At 36.3% G+C, this 26,559-nt stretch overlaps 1 pseudogene; it reads right to left on the bottom strand.

The window, feature by feature from the left end:
- Window positions 1–14,148: 14,148 nt before the first annotated feature.
- LOC101257263 (uridine nucleosidase 1-like) lies at window positions 14,149–25,863 on the bottom strand (annotated as a pseudogene).
- Window positions 25,864–26,559: the final 696 nt, after the last annotated feature.

Genomic DNA, 26,559 nt, shown 5'->3' with positions numbered 1-26,559 from the left:
ATACATTCTTAGTATCTTCATGGTAAGACTTCACTAAGCACATTCATATTTCCTCCAAATTGAAAAGCGCTCACCTACAATGGAAGACAAAGTATGTGTTTTTGGACAGATACATATATCAAGAAGAACTTAAAAGTTACAGTAAAAATATTTTATTTTTCCTAAGAAATGAAAATAAGATAATGTATGGTCTAATTGAGTCTCTTCTTTAAAAATATATGAACTCTCTATTTCAAATTAGGACATATCAAATACACAAGTGTTGAGAAAGCGATTGTTCACAATCAACATATGTCCTACATAATCTTAAATTTTAAGCAAATTAAATACCTGAAACATAGAATATGACATAATGTAAAAAATGAATGTAAAATTACGTATTATATACATCTGACTAATATATATTTCCAATAACTTTTCCTTTACCACATTTGAAACTCCAGTCATAGTCCCTTTAGCTTTCCCTACACTGTAAGCCAAATTCATGGATGAGTATTTCATATTATTAAGGACTTTGAATGTCAATGATCCGAGCCTATATCATTAGGGGAAGAATTAAGTACTAAGTAGAACAAAAATGCAAAAGATTTATATATATTTGAAAAGTAAATAAGTTAAGTTGTAAACAAATATAGATATCTAGTAAGCTTAAAGCAACAAGAAAAATGAAATGCACCCAAAAAGAAGATTAGTTTTTCATCAAACTTGAACTGTAAATTTAGTGAGAATATGCTTAAAGGAAAAATGTGGGCTATTAAACTATTCAAGAACATTCACCAAAGGAGATACCATATCACAATCAAAAGGAGAGAAAGAAGGAAAATGGAAAAATTGAATTTTGGACTTGCCCCGGCTATGTGTCCTTTGAATGTAAAGAAAGAGTAAACAGAAGTTGTAGGTTCATCATTGTATAATATGATTAATTAGCAAACAAAATATATAATAGAAAACTTGTTTGACAGAAATGTTCAACTATATTGTCCATATTTAATTAAAAATCAAGTAGAGAAAAAAGAATTCTAGAAATTTTTGAGATGTGTATTCAAGAATTTCCTGGAAGAAGACCGAGATATCCAATTAAAAATTTTCATATAATAAATAGCTATACAAAAACTTTCATAATGTGTTATAACATGAACCTTGAAGAAAGGGGAGAATTCTAGAAGTCTTATACTCCTATGTGTGACGAAGTTATTGTCCTTTTGTTTTTCACCCGTGCTCAATTATTATTATGCTTTCTTAATCCTCCTTTTCATCTCAATTTGAAATTTGAAATTTGAAATAAGGCAAGTTCCTAATCTATTGTAGTGAGTAATGATTTTCCAATGTAATTTGGACTTATCTAGTTGAATTTGGTCTGATGCTAATTAAGAAAATTATTGAATGTGATGTTTCATATTTTCATATTACAGGATGGTGAATTCGTGTAGTACATATATACACCATCATGCAGCTAAGGAAACTTCATTAACTGACATAGACAAGATAAAATATATAAGTTTTACAACTATCAGTTTCACCGTTTTATATACTAGAAAGATAGCTAGAGTTGAATATATGTCAAATAGTGGATCTAAAAAGATTTAGAAAGTAAATAATTAGTGTTACCTTAGATACCCTTCTTTCACTTGCTGCTTCAAGACATAGAATGATCATTATTTTTCCATTCTGCCTCTGGTTTTACCAGGGAACCATCTATATATCTAATGCTGTACTCCTCAATGAGAACATACTTTGTAATATTAGTTCAGAAGTTTTTAGAAAATTAAACCATGAAAGAGATTTCGAAATGAAAAGAAACTTGTAGTAACTGGTGCACTACTGGTCCTTCAGCATCAACATTGCCATATAAAACCAGATATGCAATATCACCAATGTAAAATTATATCAAAGAGAAGCATTGATCTATCCTTACACTGGACTGTCACAACAGAGTAGTATTTATCTTACCAATTAAGGACACTCAAATAAAGTCTCTTTTTCATTCAGTCCATCACCAGAAGCACAAACGCGTTCATAATCATGGTACGGAAACATTCGTTGGTGATTGTCTTCTCTCGTTTTATGAAAGACCCTTGCAATTTCTTTATTTATCGCTACATCTAACTACAATTCAAAATATTTTCTTCATAATAGACAACCTTTTCGGATCATTAACTATACTCACCTAGTTGTTGTTGGGCGTTATGAGTCCACAAATTACCATTAACCACATTGAATTTGAGATTCGTGAGGACAATGCTCACCTGAGACAATATCCTCGGTATCATTTGCTTTGTTGACTCAGGCACGATCACAGTTGTTTTATAGATTTTCGTGGTATGATATTGTAGACAATAAAATTCACGTCGAGAAAATAATAATCAAGAACGGAAGATTATAGCAAAAGATAATAGCAACAATCTATTTAATTTTTGAAGTGCGAGTGTTACAATCTCTATGATTCCTCTGAATTCTCCTTTTCAAATATGATTTCAAGGGATTTAAAGTTTGATATTTAACTTGAGATTTATCTTGATCTTGACTCTATCTTGATCTTGACCTTGGACTTGAACTTGAACTTAGACTTTATCTTAATCTTGGACTTGAAATTTATCTTGATCTTGACTTTTAAGTTAAGTTCAAGGGATTGGAGTTTGATCTTGAATCGGTGGTCTTGATATTGATTGTTCTTGAACTTGGACTTGGACTTGATCTTGATCTTGACTTGAACTTTATCTTGATCTTGACTTTCTAGTTGAATTCAACGGCTGGGAGCTTGATCTTGAATTTGGTGGTCTTGATCTTGATCATTCTTGAACTTGATCTTGGACTTGAACTATATCCTTATCTTGACTTTATAGTTGAATTCAAGGGCTTGGAGCTTGATCTTGATTCCGGTGGTCTTGATCTTGATCGTTCTTAAACTTGATCTTGGACTTGAACTATATCTTGATCTTGAATTTCTAGTTGAATTCAAGGGCTTGGAGCTTGATCTTGAATCCGGTGATCTTGATCTTGATCGTTCTTCAACTTGATCTTGAACTTGAACTTATACTTGGACTTGATTTTAACTTTGAACTTTAACTGGATCTTGACTTTTGAGTTGAATTCAAGGGCTTGGAGCTTGATATTGAATTCAGTGGTCTTGTTCTTGATCGTTCTTGAACTTGATCTTTACTTCTTCAAATCTTGAACTTGAACACTTGAATATATGAATTCTTGAATTCTTGAACTTATAGAGAAATTTATGGCTTTGGATCCACGAGCTTTCTCTAGCTTCTTGTTTAGAATTCTTGGTTCTCTTTTCTGAATTATGAGACCTCTATTTATAGTTTTAGAATAAAGGAGTTGCAATCGGAACAGGACTCCCTTCGGCCAATCAGATTTAAATGAAATATCATATGGGCTTTATGGAGCGGGCTTTTATTAAATTTATATTTATTGAATTTAAATAATTAAATCAGTTATATTAATTCATAATATTTATTTGGACTAATATATTCATTAATTTAATTTAATTCGAACAACTTTATAAGTTTATATCTAACAAATTTTAAGTGTCTACAGATACAAAAAAGAGAAAGGCTATTCCAAATAAGATAACTTTGAAACATCATCAAACACCTTAAATGTATACTGCGACAGTTTAATTTTGTACATCATCCAGCTGAAGCAGACAAAATGTTTCTAGTGATCCCGAGAACATGATGAGTTTTACCTTCAACTTGTCCACTCTTGTGCTTTCTTTAAGTTGACATAATTACACCCCTGCTTTACGTCTAAATATTATAAATTTTTAATGCCGCGATTATAGGAATGCGCACGATACATTATATTGTATTTGTAAATATTTCTAAATATGCAAAATGTAATTCCAAGGAACTGAAAATCATTTTTTCATATAGTTTTTATTTATTTATTTGCATCTTGCTAGCTCGTCCTTTACTCTATTTTTTTCACATAAAATGAAACTGTAGAAACTTTGTATTAAAGAAACTAACAACTTTTAGTTTTAGCAGGAGCCTAATAAAATAGAATAACATGTGTTATGTAGTAACAATAAATATATATATGCTCACTTGTTTTAGTTCTCATATGCAAATGAACTTTTTTAAGAGCTCAGAAAGGTGTATTGGTATGAGAAATTTCACATCACTAATATCAGAGTGGCACATGGCTTTTTCTCAAGATCGCATCACATCCCCAATTACGAAACACAAAATATCTGTTTGTGAAAGTGAGAGAGAAACAGTAGTTAAGGTCTCATGCAAATGGATATTGGAATTCACACATCAAGAAAAATAGAAAATCACTTATAAACTGACAAACATCAATAATCATAACAACACTACATAGAGTCCTCGTAACCTCTCATAATTCTCAACAATAATACAAAAAGATGAAATATCAAATTTGAATATAACCAACTGATATCATGAGGTTAAAGCTAAAATTGTTTCTAGTTATCTGACAGAAAGAGCATATAAATTTACCTATAAATCTGGAACGTTGAGGTAACAACAAAATTTGAATGAACAACATATCATCTTTTTTAGTTCATTCCATTTAGTTCCTATTGATGGTTCTCACTACCGAGTGACTATGTTGCTTGGACTCTCCAAAAATGTCTACGGGTACGTATTGAATTCTCCAAAAGAAATGTATTTTTGTAGAATTCAACACGGATGTGTTAACATAAGTGAAGAGTCCGCACAACTTAGCCAAGTGAGACTATATCATTTATCTGGGAATCAAAATTTATTTGTCTTTTTCAGTACTAAAATTTTCAAAATGAGGAGGATATCTTTTTCTATTGGACAACATAAGCACATTCAAGAAAATGGGGAAAGAAGCAAATGTAAGTCACATTATATCAATCAATATTAATGTGAGAGGAATACCAAGGGAAAAAACCAATCTTGAAACATGCATGAGTAAATAAAACCCAATTAGAAACATAAAAATATAAAATTCTACCATAAACTATTTAAAAAGTATAAAAGAAGCAAAAACAAAATACTCAACATATTGTGACTATAAAAAAGTAAACTTCCCAAGGAAAAAAAAGATAGAAGTGAGAAGAATAAGAAGGGGAATGAACACCAATTTTCAAGCATCTCTGAGTATGAATCAAACCAAATTAGAAACATGCAAGAACAAAATCATACTAAAATGAAAAAAAATATAATCAATACCATTGAACAAATGAAAATAAATATTCATTTGAAATGAATGATATAAGTAGGTATATTTATAATCATCAAATATAATAAACATAAATCACTAAAGAGGAATAACAGATGCAAGAAAAAAACATTAAAAAGACTTACCAATTTCAGGGCTCGGAAGAGAAAGTAATAGAAAATTACAAAATCAAACTATCAAAGGAAAGAGATGATTTCAGTTTCTTACACGTGGGTATAAAAGGACTATGGAAAATAAAATTGGTCCAGACAGATCAAAATATCAAAGTATTCACGGTAAGCATTCAGGAAATTCATAGACTATTGGAACTAACTCAAGAGTTGAGGTTTCAAGGCTAGAATCCTTAACCCGAACTAGATGATAGAGATAACCCTTAGAGATCATCTTTCGAGACTTAAGGTAAGAAATGAATAGACCCATTGATGCTAAGCTACTAATTTTCCATTCTAGGATTGGTTTGGTTGGAAACTGTAAACGAACAACCCTAGTTCTACAAACGACTGACGCATAACATGAGTGTGATAAATTTATGCCTAGAATTACATTGCAGTCTACCATTTCTAACTCTACTAAATCTGCTGAGGTGACTTTTTGAGAGACTGTGATAGGGCAATTTCTGTATACCCGTCTAGCTATAACTGGGTCACCAACTAGAGTAGAGACTGAGAAAGATTCTGAGAGAGTTTCTGGACTAACACTGAATTGGACTGCTAAACTGAGTTATAAAAGACAAAGTCATGTCTGTTGTCTTTCCACTGAGTGAACCATATGTGAGTCACATCCTTGAGTTTGTAGGATGCCAATCTTACCTATCACTATAAGTTATTGACATCACACTAAATATTTTCTTGACCTTATCAATGAACTCCTGTTGGTCCTTACCAACTTGCGACCCTAAAAACTTAGGCGGATTCATCCTAAAAAAATCACAAACTCTGCATTTGAACATCCTTATCTGGTACTAGAGGAACTACGTTAGGAATATCGATTTCTTGAGTCATACTCCTGGTTTCTGATGTTCTACCTTGACTTGCTGGCAATTGGGGCACTTACTCACAATCTACCCTTGTAGCGAAGTATACCATCTGCCCCTTGGGAGAAAACCTCCACTCTCTGATTATGGACTGCATCCTTAAGTTCAAGCAAGATTGGGTCACTGTCTTGATTTTCCTTAACCTCCACTACCAAGGACGATTCTGCCCCATTCTAAACTGTTACACCGTTATCTGATATGCTCATAAGGCAAACTCCCAAGCGGCAAGCCTGTGAACATTCTTCGCTAGATCCTTCCTTTCTTCTTAAACATGGTCTACACTACCCATAGATAATCTACTAAGAGAATCTGATACTACATTCGCCTTACCAGAATGGTAATGCACACTCATATCATAATCCTTAAGGAACTCTCCATCTCCTCTGGCAAAGATTCAACTCCTTCCAGGTAAACACATAGGCTCTTATGGTCGGTGAACACATCTACATGAACACCATATAAGTAGTATCTCCAGATCTTGAGTGCACACACCACTGGTGCACGCTCGAGGTCATGAGTTGGATAGTTCTTCTCATGAACCTTAAGATGTCTAGAGGTATAAGCTATTACCTTATCTCGCTACATCAACACACAACCTAGGACAAGTCTGGATGCATCACAATATATCACATAACCATTTGAACCGTATGGTAGAGTCAACAAAGGAGCTGTAGTAAATCATGTTTTTAGTTCTGCGAAGATTTTCTTAGAATCATCTGACAATTGGAACTTGACCATCTTCTGAGTCAGCCTAGTCAATGGTGAGGGTATGGATGAAAATCCTTCAACAAACCTTCTGTAATAACCTGCTAGACCTAAGAAATTTCTGATATCTGTAGAAGAGGTAGGTCTAGGCCACTATTTCACTACTTCTATCTTCTGCGAATCCACTCGAATTCCTTCGCTAGATACAATGTGACCAAGAAAAGCAACGGATTGCAACCAAAACTCACATTTACTAAACTTAGAAAATAATTGCGATCCTTGAGAGTTTGCAGAACAACTCTCAAATGACTTGCATGTTCTTCCTCACTCCTAGAGTAAATGAGGATATCATCAATAATGACGATAACGAACAAGTCCAAGTACTATTTGAAAACTCTGTTCATCAAATCCATGAAAGTTGTAGGAGCATTAGTTAGTCCAAATGACATAACTATAAATTCATAATGACCATACCGAGTTCTAAAGGCTGTTTTCAGAATGTCACTATCTGTGACTCTAAGTTGATGATAACCCGATCTGAGGTCTATCTTTGAGAAATGGCTAGCACCCGAAAGTTGGTCAAACAAGTCATCAATCCTGGGGATGGGATACTTATACTTGATTGTGACCTTTTTCAACTGTCTATAGTCAATGCACATTCTGAGGGAACCATCTTTCTTCCTTACGAACAACATCGGTACACCCCATGGTAAAATGTTAGGTTTGATGAAACCCTTATATAGAAGGTCTTTCAATTGCTATTTCAATTCCTTAAGCTCTGCTGGAGCATTCAGTAAGAATGAATATAAATAGGCTAGGTATTTGGAAGGAGATTAATTCCAAAGTCGATTTTCCTTTCGGGAGGGACTCCGGGAAGATCTTCTGGAAACACTCCTGGAAATTCACAGACTACTGGAACTAACTCAAGAGTTGGGGTTTCAAGGCTAGAATCCATAAATCGAACTAAATGATATAGATAAACCTTAGAGATCATATTTCTGGCCTTAAGGGAAGAAATGAATCGACCCATAGGCGCTAAGCTACTAACCATCCATTCTAGGATTGGTTCTTCTGGAAACTAGAAATGAACAACCCTAGTTCTACAATCGACTAACCCATAACATGAGTGTAACAAATCCATGCCTAGAATGACATTGAAGTCTACCATTTCTAACTCTACTAGATCTGCTGAGGTGAGTTTCTAAGAGACTGTGATAGGGCAATTTCTGTATACCCGTCTAGCTATAACTGGGTCACCAACTAGAGTAGAGACTGAGAAAGATTCTGAGAGAGTTTCTGGACTAGCACCGAATTGGACTGCTAAACTGAGTTACAAAAGACAATGTCATCTCTTTTGTCTTTCCACTGAGTGAACCATATGTGACTCACATCCTTGAGTTTGTAGGATGCCAATCTCACCTATCACTACGAGTTACTGGCATCACACGAAACATTTTCTTGACCTTATCAATGAACTTCTGTGGGTCCTACCAACTTGCGACCTTAAAAACTTAGGCGGATTATTCCTAACAAAATCACAAACTCTGCATTTGAACTTCCTTATCTGGTACTAGAGGAACTACGTTAGAATGTCATGCACTAGCATTCCATGCCAAATCTATATGAGAAGGCATGATCTTAAGCGCTCAACGTCGAGTTAACATGGAATTATATCATACCTTACGCACGATAAGAGTAACAAGAAAGTGAAGTTTTTCCTAAAAACCCTTGTAGCCTCCCTCTCATTAGATGTGGTGCACTTCACACCCATGAAAAGAACTTTACGTAGTGCGGATTTTCAGACATCCTAGGACTCTTGAACCTAGTTCTCTGATACCAAGTTTTGTCACGCCCCGAGCTACCCTCGAGACGCGGACACAGAACTTAGAACCACAAGTGATCCCAAGCTAACCCTCTGGGCATGATCATGCGCATACTAAAGATAATAAATTGATACGAAAGTTAAATCATAACTTATAATGAAAAAATGGGGAATACCCATATGCTAAACCTGAAATATATGAATGATGAGTTTAATACAATGAAAATATTAACTCAATACTAAGTTGAATCTAACTATGTCTTAAATAAGCCTCTAAACTGGACTAGAAATACTAGGACAAGCCCCAACTAAAAATTGAAAAAACTGAAACTAAATGACTAAAGACTGAAATGGAACTCATAATTCTAATCCTCGGAGAATGAGGACTCATCACTGAATCTGTTGAACTGGATATTAGAAATTGATCTATGCGTGATCTGGATGATATGAACCTGAACCTACATCACGAGAAGATGTAGCGAACGTATGCTTCATTACTTCAAAGGTACTGAGCATGTAGGATAGAGTAAAGCTTAAATAAAACATAACTGAACAAGCATAAAAGCAAGTATAATAATCTGACATGATAAAATGAAATCAGAGCTGAATGGATGCAATGACCAATTTATAACATGCTGAAACTGAATACTGAATATACTGATAAGTGGTCAATGCAGAGAGTCTGACTGAACTGTGGTAGCTACTGATAAACGATAATAAAACTACATGATCTAAATGTGGAGTCCGATGTATACACCCCATCGAGGACCCAATATACCTTGCAAATGGTATAAAGGAATGTTGGCGTGATCTCCAAGCTGATTGCCAACAGAGGGGACTTACAACCTACTTGTTAGTAGTTCTGGAACTATTGGGTACGCTAGTAGTCCAACTCGGTATTATGCTACTCCCAATGAATTATGTAAATATACTGATTATGTCTGAGTTTCTGTAAATACTGGATAGCTCAAAACTGAACATGCAAACTAATAATGTAACAATTAATCTAGTAATTATGCATTCATAACTAAGGCATGTATATCTGAAGTATCTAAAACATCTGACGTAGCATGTGTAATTCAAGAACTAAAGAAATACAAAACTAGGGTTCTGAAATTCATGCAATAAACTGAATAATAACATGATAATCTGATTTGGAACATAAAACTAATAAATTCTTAAAGTTCTGTTGAAATTCTAGAAACCCTAGATCTAATCATGATATGGGAATCAAGAATCTGACTGAAAACTAGTGACCCAATGGGTGAAAGGAACCCACTAGTGAAATCTCACATACCTGGTGATGTAATTCACGGAGAAATACTTAATTTTGGGGCTGGAACAACTGGAAACTTACTTCGTTCTTGAACTAAGATTCTTGAGCTTTTTCTCCTTTCTTTCTTCTAATTTTTGAACTTTTGATTTAATGATTTGACTTAGATATGTTTTAATTATGTTTCTAAGCTTAAACTAACTAACAATATGATGATTTAGGGTAAAAACGACGTAACTTAGGGTTTAAACAAAGTGGAAAAGGTTAAAAAGACCCTGGAAAAGTAGTTGTCAGACCAAACGATGGCCAGGACTAACGGTCTGTTGTCTGACCGATATCTATCGTTGGGTCCATCGACTGGGCCTGTTCGACAGGCCTTTACTAAAATGGGCATAACTTTTTAATCGGAGGTTTGATTTTAGCAAGGTTGGTGGATATGGAAAGATAATTTAATTAAATATCTGTGGGTAGGTTATGGGACACCTAATTTATTTTGTACTAAGATTTATGACCATTTGAAGTTGACCCAACTACAGTTCCCTTTAACTGTCTGCAAATTTTCCACGTACGGTCAGACCTACAGACCGTGCTGGTCATCCGTAGCTCTTCTAAGACAGTGGGTGAAGGGAGTATTGATCGACGGTCACGGACTACTGACCGTCGTCTGACCTATGGAAAGTCCATCCGTCGTCCAAGACTTAACCAATTTTTCTAGGCTAAAATTTTTGGGAGTTTCTGATCCCATCGACGGTTGTGCAGGATGGACCGTGGGTCAGGCTATATATATATATTACTTACCTATTAGTGAAATGACTTATTTCTATTACTTCCTTTAATACACTTGTAATATCAAACCAAGTGTATGTGTCATTGGCTTATTACAGTGTCCACCATTCTATGCTACATGATTAACATAATGTATACTTTTCTATCAGTGTTCTTACTTCGTAGTTTTCACCATGAACACATAAATCACAAAGGGACATTGAAAATATTGTCCATGCCCAGAATATTTCATTGCTTTTCACTTTCCAAAGAACTGCTTCCTATTCCAAAAAGAGAAAAAGAGATTAAATATTTTGAAACATAAAGCGCTAAACCAATTAAAATCCATAGCCACATTTAAAAATTTAATAGGAGAACATGTGTGTGTGGAGAGAGAAAAAAAATGCTTTGGAGAACACGTGTGTGTGTGAAAGAGAGAAAGCAAAACAACGTAATCGCAAAACAGTGAAAAAAATACTTATGAGTACTATACACAATAGTTAAAACTTCAAATTATACTCCTTTAGAAAGGGGTCGAAGAGGGCATAAAGATAATAAAGGTCAAAACCGGTTACTATGATCTAAGGATACATAAAAAAAAATTAACTCTTTCTCAACCCAATATAGGACCCAAAGCATCATTAAGAATAAACCAATTAACAATTCCTTGTTTTTTCTTTGATAAGTCAATGCTGACAAGCAAAAACTCTATGGAGATGCCGGAAATTATGAAAACAATGACCAAAATAATTGATCATATTGAGTTCCTTTTAGCATCACATGTTGCAACCAAATTGACACAAAACAGTTAATGAAAACAAGCATGTGTAAGAATGAAATTCAAAAAAATGTTTATCATGGTTGAAATAGAAAAAAAATTACTTATCTTCTTAAGCATTCATGTGTTGTTTGCTGGATGTTTAAAAAAATACAAAATGTTGTTCGCTCGATGTTTAATGATCCTCTTTCAAACTCATGAAAATCATAGAAAAGGGTATACAATAGACTTCACCAACGACCCTTATCTCAACCTTTTAGCGTCACAAGGCAACATTCATTCTAGTTGTTGGTGCTTAACAGTATGCCCATCTCATGGAATGAAATTTTTATTTTTAATAAGACTGAAATTGTCGACGGGATGAAAAAATACATAATACAAGCATGCATAATCTTTTCACTCAGAATTTGTATATTCTTCCTCTTAAGAAGCAAGACCTAATTCAATTTAATGTTCTTTGCTCTATAAAAGAACATTAACTTGGAATGATTATATCATATATGTCTAAATCTACCAATGTTAAAAGACTTATCTTGTCACCTAGGGGTTCTTGTTGTTAGATTCAATTTTGAATGTTAATAGTTAAACATATCGACTATTGGCTTATTAATATGCTAAACAGATAAATGAACCAATAAGATATTGGTCACCGCTTATTGATTAGTTGATTATCATTCATTCATGGTGGCTCGGTTACTGGTTCAACCGTATGGGCTGTAATCCTTTTCTTCATATAATTCAATATCTAAAAATCATGATCCTGCCTAGAATAAACTATATCAACTCTCTTGAATTAATGGTCCAAATTGATAGCATAGATACCCCACGTGCTTTTGACATAGAAGTTACTATATAATTAGTCTACTATCAATCTTAATCAAATCTTAATCACCACACTTTTTGTCAGATAAGGTCATCAAATTTTCATTCAACGACTAACTCTGTGGTGTAGTTGTATTGAAAAGAAAAAAAAAAGAACCAAACAACACCTTATTCTAAGTCAATGTTAAATAATACTTGTAGCATATAATTGCCTCTCTTTCCTCATGTCAAGCATCAAACTGATCAATTTATGTTATGCAAACCTTCTTTTATATGTTTCTTCGTAATCTCTCTCTAGCATATAGCAAATTTGCATCAATTGACATGTTGTAAAAGACAAGTTCAAGGCTTACCTATCAGTGACGAATTGAGTAGCCTCAGTGTGTATTTAAGAAGCCAATACAAATAATGTTGTGAAGTATATTTCACAAATAAGATAATCAACAACAAATGCAACAACAAAAAATGATGGTGATGTCTGCAAAGCTTGGAGATAGCCACATATTTGATAGCTGAAAGAAAGTCGATTAGCATTTCATCCGTTAATAAACGAATTAACAAAATGTCAAATTGTAAATAACTCAGTATTGTAGCATAAAATGTTTTACAGAGCAAAATAATAATTGTAGCGATAATAGATTACGACATTATTAAATGATATCAAGTTTGCTATATTTAAAACGACTTCTTTATTTGCAAATATATTGCATTAGCTATGTTGACTAATATAAAAGGCTGTCACAGAGAAACTTTCATGATGAAACAGAACTTTTTTTATTGTGGATACAATGAGTCTTTGTTATTAAAGAAGCAACAAGATATTACAGAAGTCTTTATCAATGAAGAGGTTAGAATATTTCTAATACAATTAATGCGAGTCTACCAAATTTACATCGAAAATCATTTTTGAATCAATTATAAAGATCCAAAGTTGAAACTGATATCTTTAGATAGTACAATTTTACCAACTTACTTATTAGAACACATGAATGCTTAATAAGATAAGTTTTTTTTCTGTTTCAGCCATGAAAAACATTAACAGGAAATAACTTATCAAAAGTTATTCAGTTACACCAAAGCAGAATCGACTCTACTGACAAGTGGCGTTGAAAATATGATTTATTGAATTCGAGCAGGAAGAGGGAAACAACCCGAAATAAAAAATACTTACTTGTTACTAATAAAGTTTCTGTTGAAAACATAGCCAATAATGTAATGCTTAAGAATTTCTTCGAAGTGATAATAGTATGAGTTACAATGTTATAATCCACTTCTTGCAATGACTAAATTTGTGATAAATTTTAAAATTTGACTGGAATAGATACAAAAAGTTGAATCTTGTGCATAGTTATCTATCTCAATATCCCGATAGTGTCTCAAGAGTTATCAAATTTCGAAATACTCATAGAAGTATAAACAAGATTTTTTCAAAATCATTACCTAAGTTGCCAAGGTACATACCATGTTCCTCCATCCGACACGGCAACTTGGGACCTTCTCGCATTCAATGATACGTTCTGAGGTGTGTTGATGTCCAATCTGTTTTCCACATTTGCATGTGAAGTACAACTCCATAATCATTTGGAATGGATAAACGAAAATGTGATCATATAACAGATCACCACACCCATAAAAAGAAAAAATGAATAATCAACAAAAAAAAACCAACAATTTATACATCAAACACATAGTAACATACTTTTTTGAAGAGTATGAGCGCCAATTGATAAGAGATGATCACGAGATAAATGCAAGAAAGTGGTTTAAGAAGCATTGTCGGTCATCAAAAGCAATATAAGAACACATATGTTACCATAGACACCATCTGATTTCACGTGCTAATCACGGTAAAATTTGCACATATCACACATAAACTTAGCGTGTTTTCCTTCGGGATTGCTTTAATTCTTCAAGATCAACATCTAAAAGCAGGGAAGCATACTCTTATTTTAGAGGTGAACAAAATTATTAAAGGTCCAAAATATAGAAGCATTTGACATATTTAAGCGTTAAACATTCACCTTTCAATTTGACTTGTTTTGTAATGTAGATGCCTACAACATCAATATTTGCCCCCGACGTAAACACAACAGCAGCAACCTCAGGGTCCCCATATATTGCTCATCAGCAAACTAAGCAAATGAGTAAACAGTTACAAATCGGATAAATGAATACAACAAAGAATGTTTCTGTTAGGACCGAAAATAAGCAGGTGTAAACGCGGAAGCTAGCAAAGCAACCCTCAAAAGACCACGAGTAAGAAGACAACGAGAAATATACCAAAAGACACAAAGATTTAACGTGGTTCGGTCAATCGACCTACGTCCACAAAGGAGATGAACAATCCACTATAAATATGAGAGTACAAAATACAGAGAGAAACAACCTCAACCAATTCACTCAGAATACATGGGAGGTTTACACAAGTGATAACGTATCAAGCTTGTGACCCATAAATTCTCCCCCTAACCAAAACTCTCAAAGCCTTTAAGACTACATTGTGAATGCTGATTAAGTTAGAAGGAACATGTCTCTATTTATAGAGTCCTAAACCTTTTCCTACAAGAAAAGGATTAGCCAATCCAAAACCTTTTCCTACAAGGAAAACCTATTTATGGTAAGAAATTTAGGGCAAATAAAACCCAACAGTTTCTTCACCGTTGCATACTGAATAAGTGAACATGCAAAAAAAGTTGAGCTTGTAGACGTTGACAACAATATGAAATGATGTATAATACACAAGAATGCATTTGTATTTCTTCTAACATAATGCCAAAAAGGACCCATATTATACTCAAATTACAAGGATAACTTGTTGTCTACTAAACATTTTTACATGGTGCATGGTAAATATTAAAGACAAATGTTTTTCACAAACATTACAGGACCAGAAAACTACACAAACATGCTTCAACATTTTAAGACATTACAACAACAAAAACATGCCAAATGTAATCTCACAAATGGGGCCTGGAAAGGCTGGTATGCATGTAGACCTTACCTTTGTCTTCTAGAAATAGAAAGGTTGTACTGTTCGATAGACCATTGGCCAAAAAACCCATATAAACGTAGGTTTGAAAAAGAAATTGTAAAACATTGTAAATATTATAGTATTTATATACCCCATTGGGAAAGAAATGCCCACATTTGTTTCTGCGGCAGGATTAACATTTCCTAAAGCAAAGAAGGAATCACTAAGCTGAACCGCTCTCGTCACCTTACTTACAAACATTGAGTCCATCTTGACAGCCTAACCAACAAATAACGATGAAACTTTTGTTATTTCAAGGGAAAAGTTGGAAACATAAAGATCTTAAGTTTTAAGATACGACATACCAAAGCCAAGTTTGTCAAAGGTCCTAATGCAAGTATAGACACTTCACCAGGATATTCAAAAACTTTTTCCACCAAGAATTTAGATGCAGACTTGTCGATTTTTTTTAAATTTGGAGAAGGTAAAAATAAGTTGCCTAATCCAAATGAACCATGAACAAAGTCCGCAACACGTGGTTCCCCTCTCTATTAAAAGAAACAAGATTTAGGTGACAGTGTGTTGAGAAGCTACAAGGGAGAAAGGAAAGTAAGCATAAACTGAACTTTTTTTTTGTGTGTAAAAGAAACTATCATTTTTCCTCTGCAATTTATTCTAATATCTATCTACACAGTAGGGAAAACTTTAAAAATTAGCTTCATGTTTCGTATATTCAAGTGATGTTGTAGCAATCACTTTTCTCTTTGGAAAACATAGTCTGTGAGATTGCAAAGAGAAAAAATGTTACTATTAGAAGGAATAAACAGTAAAAATAAAAACAAAATTACCTTCAAAGGGTCAAGCTACCCTCTACACCAACGGGAACATTCGGATATCCTGCAGCTTCACACTATCATTTTGCAAGTTAAGTTGAAGAAGTAATTGATCAAGAATTTGATCCATAAATATATAAAAGATCAAAATTTTAAACATGATGAAGAGAGAAATTTAGATAAATAAAATTAAAATTAAATACATACCAAAAGTAATGCATTTCATGTAGCATCTTTTGTAGTTACGTTGCCAAAGATAGTAGCCAAGCCTAATGTCATAGACTAAGAGTATTTGCTAAGACTCCGTGAGGAACTTGACCACTTAGTCATGAATCTTTCACGATCTTGTAAGCTCAAGTAAGCCTTTAAAACTCGGAACGCTAAGAGAATGCAAAGAAAGACTTAGAAAGAACAAAAGAGAACTTTGGAAGAAGGCTTGTATTACTTCGGAAAATTGCTTACAACTTTCTTGTTTGGTTTACAAATGAGAGACCACATATTTATACTACTTCCTAGGCATCAACAACCACTCATATGCTTTGTATCTAGTCACGCACGCCGTCTTTGGCTCATCTCTCTCTGCGATGTGCACTTGCTAGTAGCCTTTCTGGAGATCCATCTTGGTGAAGTACTTGGCCTGTCCAAGTCGATCAAATAAGTCTGCAATTAGTGGGATAGGATATTTGTTCTTGATTGTGACCTTATTGAGCGCCCAATAGTTGATGCATAAGCGCAACGACTTGTCTTTCTTCTTTTGGAACAGCATTGGCGCGCCATAAGGTGCCTTGGATGGACGGATCTGACCGGCCTTGAGGAGCTCCTTCAACTGCTTCCTTAGCTCCCCTAACTCGGGTGGAGCCATACGATAAGGTTCATGTGTGTTTGGCTTGGCTCCGACCTCCAACTCTATCTTGTGATCTACTTTGCGCCTTGGAGGTAGAGCTTCGTCAGCTCGTCCGGCATCACGTCCTTGTTCTCTTCCAGGACAGTCTCTATGATTGGTGGCAAGGACTCCACAGTATCATTGTCTTGTCCTGAACTTTCAATGGTATCTAGGAATGTCGGTTCTCCTTTCTTTAGGCCCTTCACAATCTGCATGGCCGATAAGTGGGCGTGTACTTCCTTCATTGGAACCTTGACTAGAGGTACCATGCATGGCCCTTCCCTCTCCAAGACCATGAGTCGTTGGAGGCAGGGATCGATCATCGTGTGGCAGCACTAGAAGAACTCTTGCTCGAGGATGATATCAAATATGTCTAAAGGAGCGACGGTAAAGTTTTTTTACCTTGCCACTTTCCCAACGCGATGCTCACTCCTTGGGCGACCCTGCATACTGGAGTCGGTGGGAGCATTAACTGTCTTGAGGCGGGAGTTTCTTGGCACGTAATTCAGCCTTAACCTTTCTGCCACCGTCTTGGTCATGATATTTGCTTCGGCCCCGAAGTCTACCATGTCACGAGCTGGTCGTCCATTTATGGAGATGTCTACATACTGCATGCTGAAGTCTCTTGTCTTCTCGGTCTGCTTGGCTATCGCACCGCATACTCCTACCATGCCCAGTTGCGTCGTGCCCACATCTTGTCCTTGTTCTTGCGTGTCCTTCTCTTTCCGCTCGCGTAGGATGGCACCAAGGTTATTAATTTTGGGGCACCTAGCATAGACGTGCGATCCTCTGCATATGTATCATCCATCTCCTTTGTTGGTCTGCACCCGCTTCTCTATGTAGTTCTGACGCCCTAACCACTTGTTGTCCGGTTAATGGGGCTCGTGTTGCGTGGGGTGTGCCTACTGTTGAATGCCTTGTATTGGGCCCTTAATTTTCTGTCAATTCTGTATGTTGGGCCCAAGCCTGTTAAGGCGTAGCTTAGCACTATATATATATATATAGACGCTATGGCAAACCCTATTTTTTAGTAATTCTGTTTTTGCCTCTCCATAATAAAACTGCTCCCTCTCTTCCCGTGGACGTAGCCAATTTATTGGTGAACCACGTAAATCTGTTGTCTTGTTTTTCGCGTTTATATTTTCTCGTATTATCTCAAATTCCGCACAACAAATTGGTATCAGAGCCTCTCGGTTAATTGGTGTTCTTGGAGAATTCGAGATGTCTGCTTTGAACGTGAAAATCGACAAATTCACAGGGAGGAACAGTTTCAGTTTATGGCAGATCAAGATGCGGGCTTTGTTGAAACAGCAAGGCTTCTGGGCGCCGTTGTCGAAAGACAAGAACGCCGTCGTTACTCCTAAGATGGCGATTCTGGAGGAAAAGGCGCACTCGACGATCATGGTGTGTCTCGCGGATGACGTCATCACGGAGGTCTCGGATGAAGAGACTGCTGCTGGTCTGTGGTTGAAGCTGGAGAGTTTGTACATGACAAAATCTCTAACCAACAAGCTGCTTCTGAAACAACGTCTATTCGGTTTACGAATGGCTGAAGGTACACAACTCAGGGAACACTTAGAGCAATTGAATACTTTGTTATTAGAATTGCGTAATATCGATGTGAAGATCGAGGATGAAGATGCTGCCTTGATTCTGTTAGTATCTCTCCCAATGTCGTTTGAGAATTTTGTTCAATCGTTCATTGTTGGGAAAGATACTGTGTCACTGGAAGAAGTCAGATCGGCCCTTCATAGCAGGGAATTACGGCATAAGGCTAACGGCACAAGTACGGACATACAGCCTTCCGGTCTGTTCACCAGTAGCGGAAAGGGAAGAAAAAACGGCGGAAAGAAAAATAAGCCGATGTCGAAGGGTGCAAAGCCGGACGATGTTTGTAATTACTGCAAGGAGAAGGGACATTGGAAATTTGATTGTCCGAAGAAGAAGAAGCAATCGGAAAAACAATCAGTGTCTGCTGCTGTTGCTGAAGAAGACACCAATTCTGAAGAAGATATTGCCCTAGTTGCGGATGAGCACACTCATCATTCAGATGTGTGGGTTCTCGATTCTGGGGCATCCTATCACATCTGTCCTAGGAGAGAGTGGTTCACGACTTATGAGCAGGTAGACGGAGGCAGCATCTCGATGGCCAACAGTTCTGTCTGCAAGGTGGTTGGGACAGGCTCGATCAAGATAAGGACACATGACGGTAGCTTCTGCACATTGAACGAGGTCAGGCACGTTCCATTGATGACGAAAAATCTGATATCTCTCAGTCTTTAGGACAACAAGGGATTCAGCTGGTCGGGAAAAGATGGAGTCTTGCGGGTCTGGAAGGGTTCAAATTTGATTCTGAAAGGTGTCATGAGTGGTACTTTGTATTTTCTACAAGGTTCCACGGTTACAGGTTCACATCGTCAGAATTTCACCAGAAGGATATGACTAAGTTATGGCACATGAGACTTGGTCATATGGGTGAAAGAGGGATGCAAATTCTGTCAAAGGAGGATTTTCTTGCTGGTCATAAGGTTAAGAGCCTAGAGTTTTGTGAACATTGTGTTTTTGGAAAACTACATCGCAACAAGTTTCCAAAGGCCATTCATAGAACAAAAGGCACACTTGATTATATCCATTCTGATTGCTGGGGTCCATGCCGTGTTGAGTCTTTGGGAGGCTGCAGATTTTTTGTGTCCATTATTGATGACTACTCAAGGATGACTTGGGTGTACATGATGAAGCATAAAAGTGAAGCTTTCCAGAAGTTCAAGGAGTGGAAAATTTTGATGGAAAATCAAACAGGGAAGAAGATCAAGAGGTTGCGAACTGATAATGGGCTGGAATTCTGTTGGTCTGAATTTGATCAATTCTGTAAGGATGAAGGGATTTCTCGACATCGTACAGTCAGAAATACACCACAGCAGAACGGTGTAGCTGAGCGGATGAATCAAACACTTCTGGAGAGAGCAAGGTGCATGCTCTCTAATGCTGGGCTAGATAGAAGAGTCTGGGCAGAAGCGGTTAGTACAGCTTGCTACTTGATTAACCGCGGACCACATACAGGCATACAGTGCAAGACACCTATGGAGATGTGGTCAGGAAAAGCTGCTGATTATTCAAATCTGAAAGCTTTTGGTTGTACGGCTTACTATCACGTCAGTGAAGGTAAGTTAGAACCAAGAGCTAAAAAGGGAGTATTTGTGGGCTACGGAGATGGAGTGAAAGGTTTCAGAATCTGGTCTCCAGCAGAAAAGAGGGTTATTATGAGCAGGAACGTTGTCTTTGATGAAAGTTCTCTGCTTAGAACCATTGTGAAGCCTACAACTACGTCAGAAACTGGGAGTCTTGACAAACAGGTGGAGTTTCAAGTCATTCAGAACGAGAGCGATTCAAAGGAACCTGAAGAGGAGGATCAAGAGCCACAGACAGAAACTGATATTTCAGAATCTATGCCATCAGATATCCATCAGAGTATAGCTCAAGATCGGCCAAGGAGGGTTGGAGTTCGGCCACCTACGAGGTATGGTTTTGAGGACATGGTGGGTTATGCACTGCAGGTTGCTGAAGAGGTAGATACATCTGAGCCGTCTACTTACAAAGAAGCCATTTTAAGTTCTGATTCTGAAAAATGGTTTGCCGCTATGGGAGATGAGATGGAGTCCCTACACAAGAATCAGACATGGGATCTGGTCATACAGCCTTCGGGGAGAAAGATTATTACTTGCAAATGGGTTTTCAAGAAGAAGGAAGGGATATCACCAGCAGAAGGAGTCAAGTATAAAGCCAGGGTTGTTGCCAGAGGTTTCAACCAAAGAGAGGGAGTGGACTACAATGAGATCTTCTCACCAGTGGTCAGACATACTTCCATCCGAGTGTTACTAGCGATAGTTGCACATCAGAATCTGGAGCTTGAACAACTTGATGTGAAGACAGCGTTTCTACATGGAGAGTTGGAGGAAGAGATATACATGACTCAGCCGGATGGTTTCAAAGTTCCAGGGAAGGAAAATCACGTCTGCAAGTTGAAGAAGTCCTTATATGGACTTAAGCAGTCTCCAAGGCAGTGGTATAAAAGGTTTGACAGCTATATGGTGAAGTTGGGCTATACTCGGAGCTCATATGATTGTTGTGTCTACTACAATAGGCTCAATGATGATTCATTCATCTATCTGGTGCTTTATGTAGATGATATGTTGATAGCTGCAAAGAAGAAGTATGACATTCAGAAGCTGAAGGGTTTACTTAGTGCTGAGTTTGAGATGAAGGATCTGGGAGCCGCTCGGAAGATTTTAGGGATGGAGATCATTAGAGACAGAGAGAGAAGGAAACTTTTCTTGTCAAAGAGAAGATACATTCAGAAGGTCTTGGCGAGGTTTGGCATGTCTTCATCTAAGCCCATTGATACCCCCAGTGCTGCCAATATTCATCTCACAGCCATGTTCGCTCCACAGTCAGAAGAAGAGAAGGAGTATATGTCACGAGTCCCTTATGCCAGTGTCGTAGGAAGTTTGATGTATGCTATGGTCTGTACAAGGCCAGATTTAGCACATGCAGTCAGTGTGGTGAGCAGATTCATGGGACAACCAGGGAGAGAACATTGGCAGGCTGTGAAGAGAATTTTCCAGTACCTTAGAGGTACATCTGACGTTGGTCTCATTTATGGAGGTGATACTCAGTGCTTGGTTACTGGCTATTCTGATTCAGACTATGCTGGAGATGTTGACACAAGAAGATCGATGACTGGCTATGTGTTTACCTTTGGAGGATCTGTCGTCAGTTGGAAGGCAACTTTGCAACCTACAGTGACTTTGTCTACTACGGAAGCGGAGTACATGGCCTTGACAGAGGCTGCAAAAGAAGGGATTTGGTTGAAAGGGCTGGTTAGTGATCTTGGTCTGCATCATGATCAGGCTACGGTGTATTGTGACAGTTTGAGCGCAATTTGTCTAGCCAAGGATCAAGTCCATCATGAGAGAACCAAGCATATTGACGTAAGGTATCATTTTCTGAGAAGTGAGAAGAGAATCAAGGTGAAGAAAGTAGGAACTGCTGATAATCCTGCTGATATGTTCACAAAGCCGGTTCCACAGAGCAAGTTTCAACACTGTTTGGACTTGCTCAACATCAGAAGCTGTTAATTGCCCTGCGGGGCAACTCTGAGGAAGAGGGGGAGGCCTGACACTATCATAGTGCGTCTGAAGAATCTGTTCGGAGAATTCAAGTCAAGGTGGAGATTTGTTGAATGCCTTGAATCGGACCCGCTACAAGGTGGAGATTTGTTGAATGCCTTGAATCTGTTCGCGTTTATATTTTCTCGTATTATCTCAAATTCCGCACAACACCTACTTCTCTTTGCCTCGGCCACGGTCTCCCCCACCTTTGGCATGACTATTTCTTGTATCCTTGCCCTTCGCCTTGTCATGCCGTTAATATTTAAAGTTCGTCAAGGACTCGGCTTGTGTGATGGATTCGTCTATAGTCTTGACTTAGACGCTGCTCCAACTCTGTCTTGGGCCCAATTGCAGTTCGTCCATGAAGTGGAACTTCATGTCCTCATCTGTGAGGTTGGGAATTTGAAGCGTTAGAGTTGTGAACTCTTTCACATACGCCCGAATGCTTCCCATTTTCTTCAATTCCCAGAAATTGCGCTTAACCTCGGACAGGACGTTATTAGGGAAGAAGGCTTTGTTGAATTCTTCGCGGAATTGCTCCCACGTGTTGATGGTTCACGTCCCCTTCCCGGTCTAAACATCTTTGCACCTCCACCATAGCATAGCCACCTCGGACAAGTACAACACGACACTGTTGATCTTGTTCTCGTTGCTTCTCACCCGACTACTCTTGAAGTAATTCTCCAAGTGCCATAGAAAGTTTTCTACCTCTCGAGCGTGTAGGACACCGTTGAATATAGGTGGCTTGGGAGACTCGATCGCGGCCTCCCTATCATGGTCAGGTGATTCAGATCCTCCAACCTCTATACCTTCCTTGAGAGTTTTCACTTCGGCCTTCAGTGTCTCGATCGTGCTAAGCGCGTCCATAAATCGGCACTCCAAGGAATAAATGACCTCTTTTATCTCAAACTCGGCCCGCTGTCGACCCTCCAAATCCTTACGGATGTTCTCAGTCTCCTCAAGGGTGAAGTTCTCAAGGGTCTTGAACTTGTCGTTTACCACGTTCATGCGCCGGCCTAATATCTCTACGACCTGCCTTACCACTTCCACCCTTGTGAACCATTCTTCTCCTGCGGTGACGTCTATGGCGTCTTCGCCCAATTCATCGTCACTTGCTTCGATAGTGGAGGGTGGATGAGATGTTAGCATCTCGCTAGGTGTGGGGTCGGCCAGAACCTCCTCACGACCCTTTTGATGTTTCTTCCCTTTTCGATTCTTCTCTCCACTATCTATACGGACATTGGTGGTGCTAGCGCCGTTTATGTCTCCTACGCTAGCCATTCCCTTACTATCGAACCTTGCTCTGATACCACTTTGTCACGGACTTAGAGTATTTGCTAAGACTCCTTGCGGCACTTGAAAACTTACTCACGAATCTTTAACGATCTTGTAAGCTCAAGTAAGCCTTTAAAACTCGAAATGCTAAGAGAATGCAAAGAAAGACTTAAAAAGAAAAAAAGAGAACTTTGGAAGAAAGCTTGTATTACTTTGGAAGATTTCTTACAACTTTTTTGTTTGATTTACAAATGAGATGCCACCTATTTATACTACTTACTAGGGGCTAAAGTGTATATAAAAATTACTTACAAGTCCCTATTCTAGAAAAGTCTATACTTTCTAGGATCTTCCAAAGCTTTTGTCTAAGTTATTCCAGAGAATTCTAAGGAATTCTCTAGCCTTATTGATTAATCTAGAAGGTTCTAGAGTTTTGCGCAAACCTCTCCACAACTCTAGACCATTTCGCCTCTATCCGGATGTAAAATTCAGCAAGGATGTGGCGGGACATCACACTATGATCTCAACTTTTGGTGTCTGAAATGCCATTAGTATCGTCATATTGTCATCTATTATCAACGAAAACAAAATTAGCTCCAATGTGACAAATGGGAACCACATTGAACATGAAGCTCATCAAGAAACACACATAAACACAACTCAGCTTCCTGAGTACCTATTATGAGAGAGCTACATGTCTTTCTTTTTCATTCACCGACACAATTTATCCCACATATTTGAGACGATAGAAATGAAAGAATTTCTTGATATCTTTTCAAGCATCACTAAGTATTATACGTTCATCTATTTCCTGGTTGATGAGTAACCAAGTATCATACTTTTAAGAGTGCATTAATTTCTACTAGAATGAAACACAACTCTAAAATCTCACTTAAAATTAGGAAGAAAACATTTCAATACAAAAAAGATTAAAAAGATTAAAAAGATTAGTGATAAAATATAGTACTCGTATGATTTAAAGTAATAATTTCATGTTTTACTATCAGTTTTTCATGTGACACACAAAACTATTTACTTCCCACCTACTCAGTATAATTACACATATATAAATCTATAAAAATAAATTCTCTTTGTCAAAGTCCATAAGATAATGAATTAAAAATTCATTTTTGTAGAAATTAGCAAAAGTTAAGTTAAAATAATGGTTATTTTCTCAATTAAAAATTATTTTATTTTATTTTTTAGTTTCTTAATGACGAATAAGGCTATCTCAACATTATCAAATCTGAAAATCAACGATAATATCTAATTGAAACATTTAACTATTTTTAAAACAGAGAAATTAAGCAGCATATGATTTTTACTTTAATTAGTGCGTCTTTCACTGCAATAATTAATATGGCTTATATATAGTACGTTCTTAGCTTCCACATTTTTGCTAATTCAAATTTTGAATATATACATTTATTAAGTAAATTTCTTTCAATATACTACACAGTGAATAATTACGATATAATTATCAAACTCTATAGAATTTGTCTACAATATACCTCAGTTAATTCCATATAATCTCTCTTGTAATTTTCCTCTTTTTGTTTTCTTTCCGTATACTATCAATAATAAAGATGTTTAGGAGCTTGTTCATATTGTTGCTGGAGGTAAAAAATTCTTACTTTAAGGGAAAAATTAAGGTGCTTGGTTAATTAGTAAATTGTCTTTTAGTGAAATTAAAAACAGTTTTTCTGTTTTTGAAAAAAAACTAAAAAACTCTGCTCCTTGAAAAAAAAAAGTTTTTTTTAAGACCAATATATCCCATCAATATGTACATATTTATTAATATATTCCTTATATATATTTATATTTGTGGTGAATTTTTCATAGTTATTTAATTTTAGGTATGATTTTTTTGCTTGATATTTTTAACATTTTCTCTGCAATTTCATGTGATAAAATAGCTGTTGTCCTTGACAGTAACTTCAAATTGACATCTGTTTTAATAACTAATGAATTTTTTTAAAAATAATGGTCAGTTAGGATATTTAATTTTTTGAACAAACATAATAAATAATCCTAATTAGTTATTATTAATTTTAATTTTGTAGAAGAGCAAATATACCTAGGAATAAGATGTGTGGATTGGTGACAACTTGTGCAGCAGATTTTCCTTCGCATGTTGTATCTTGTGAATAATTGCTTACAATTTGAACATGCTAACACACTAAAGAGTTGATCCTTGCATTTGCTTACAATTTGAGCATGCTAACACACTAAAGAGTTGATCCTTACTTGCAACACACAATTCAGCCTCAATATTAAATAATTATCCCTTTAAATTCAATAAACCAAATATTATTCACTGCTAAATAAAAAATTTCAAAAAAATTGAATAACATACTTGTTGTTATTACCGAAGGTTGTGCCTGGATGTTAGCCACAGATATAATCTCATCCTCAAATGGAATCAACATAATAGAGCCTATTGGAGTTGTACTTTTCATCTTATAAGCAAGAAGTTTTGCTTCAATTTTTTTGATCCTATATACAAGTAAAATTATGAAAATCTATTAATGTTAGCTCATTGAAAATACTTGTATCATTTTGAGAATTCTGAAAAGAATTGTAAAGAAGTCTACGGTACATACATTTATATAAATAAATAAGAATACTACTATCTTTATTTTATTATATATGTCTTGTAGAAAGATTATGAAAAAAGAAATAAAAGTGGAATTTTGAAACTTTGTGATTGTAAGATTGAAGATGAGTTTTATATCTCAAACTATTCTGGAAGTTTGATGTATTAAATAAAAAAGCAAGTTCTTAACTCAACAGCCTGTAGATATGGAAGATTAATTTCAAGTGTTGCATTGAATTTGCTCGTCAAATCAATAATTCTATTCGATGTTTCTACGCGCATTAGAATATGTGATTTTAGTTTCATGTCATATATTTTTTTTTAAAAGGAAAAAAAAGTTTTTGCACTTTTACCTGGGGATGATTTCGCAATTCTTCTAGCAAGAATGATCAGGTAATCATGAAGTTGGTTGAAAAGTTTAATTCCCTGGTGATCAATAAAATCCTCC

The sequence above is a fragment of the Solanum lycopersicum genome, chromosome 5 (genome assembly GCF_036512215.1).
Source record: "Solanum lycopersicum chromosome 5, SLM_r2.1".
Taxonomy (NCBI): Eukaryota; Viridiplantae; Streptophyta; class Magnoliopsida; order Solanales; family Solanaceae; genus Solanum; species Solanum lycopersicum.
The sequence above is the reverse complement of the archived record's forward strand: the minus strand, read 5'-3'. Positions and strand labels throughout refer to the sequence as shown.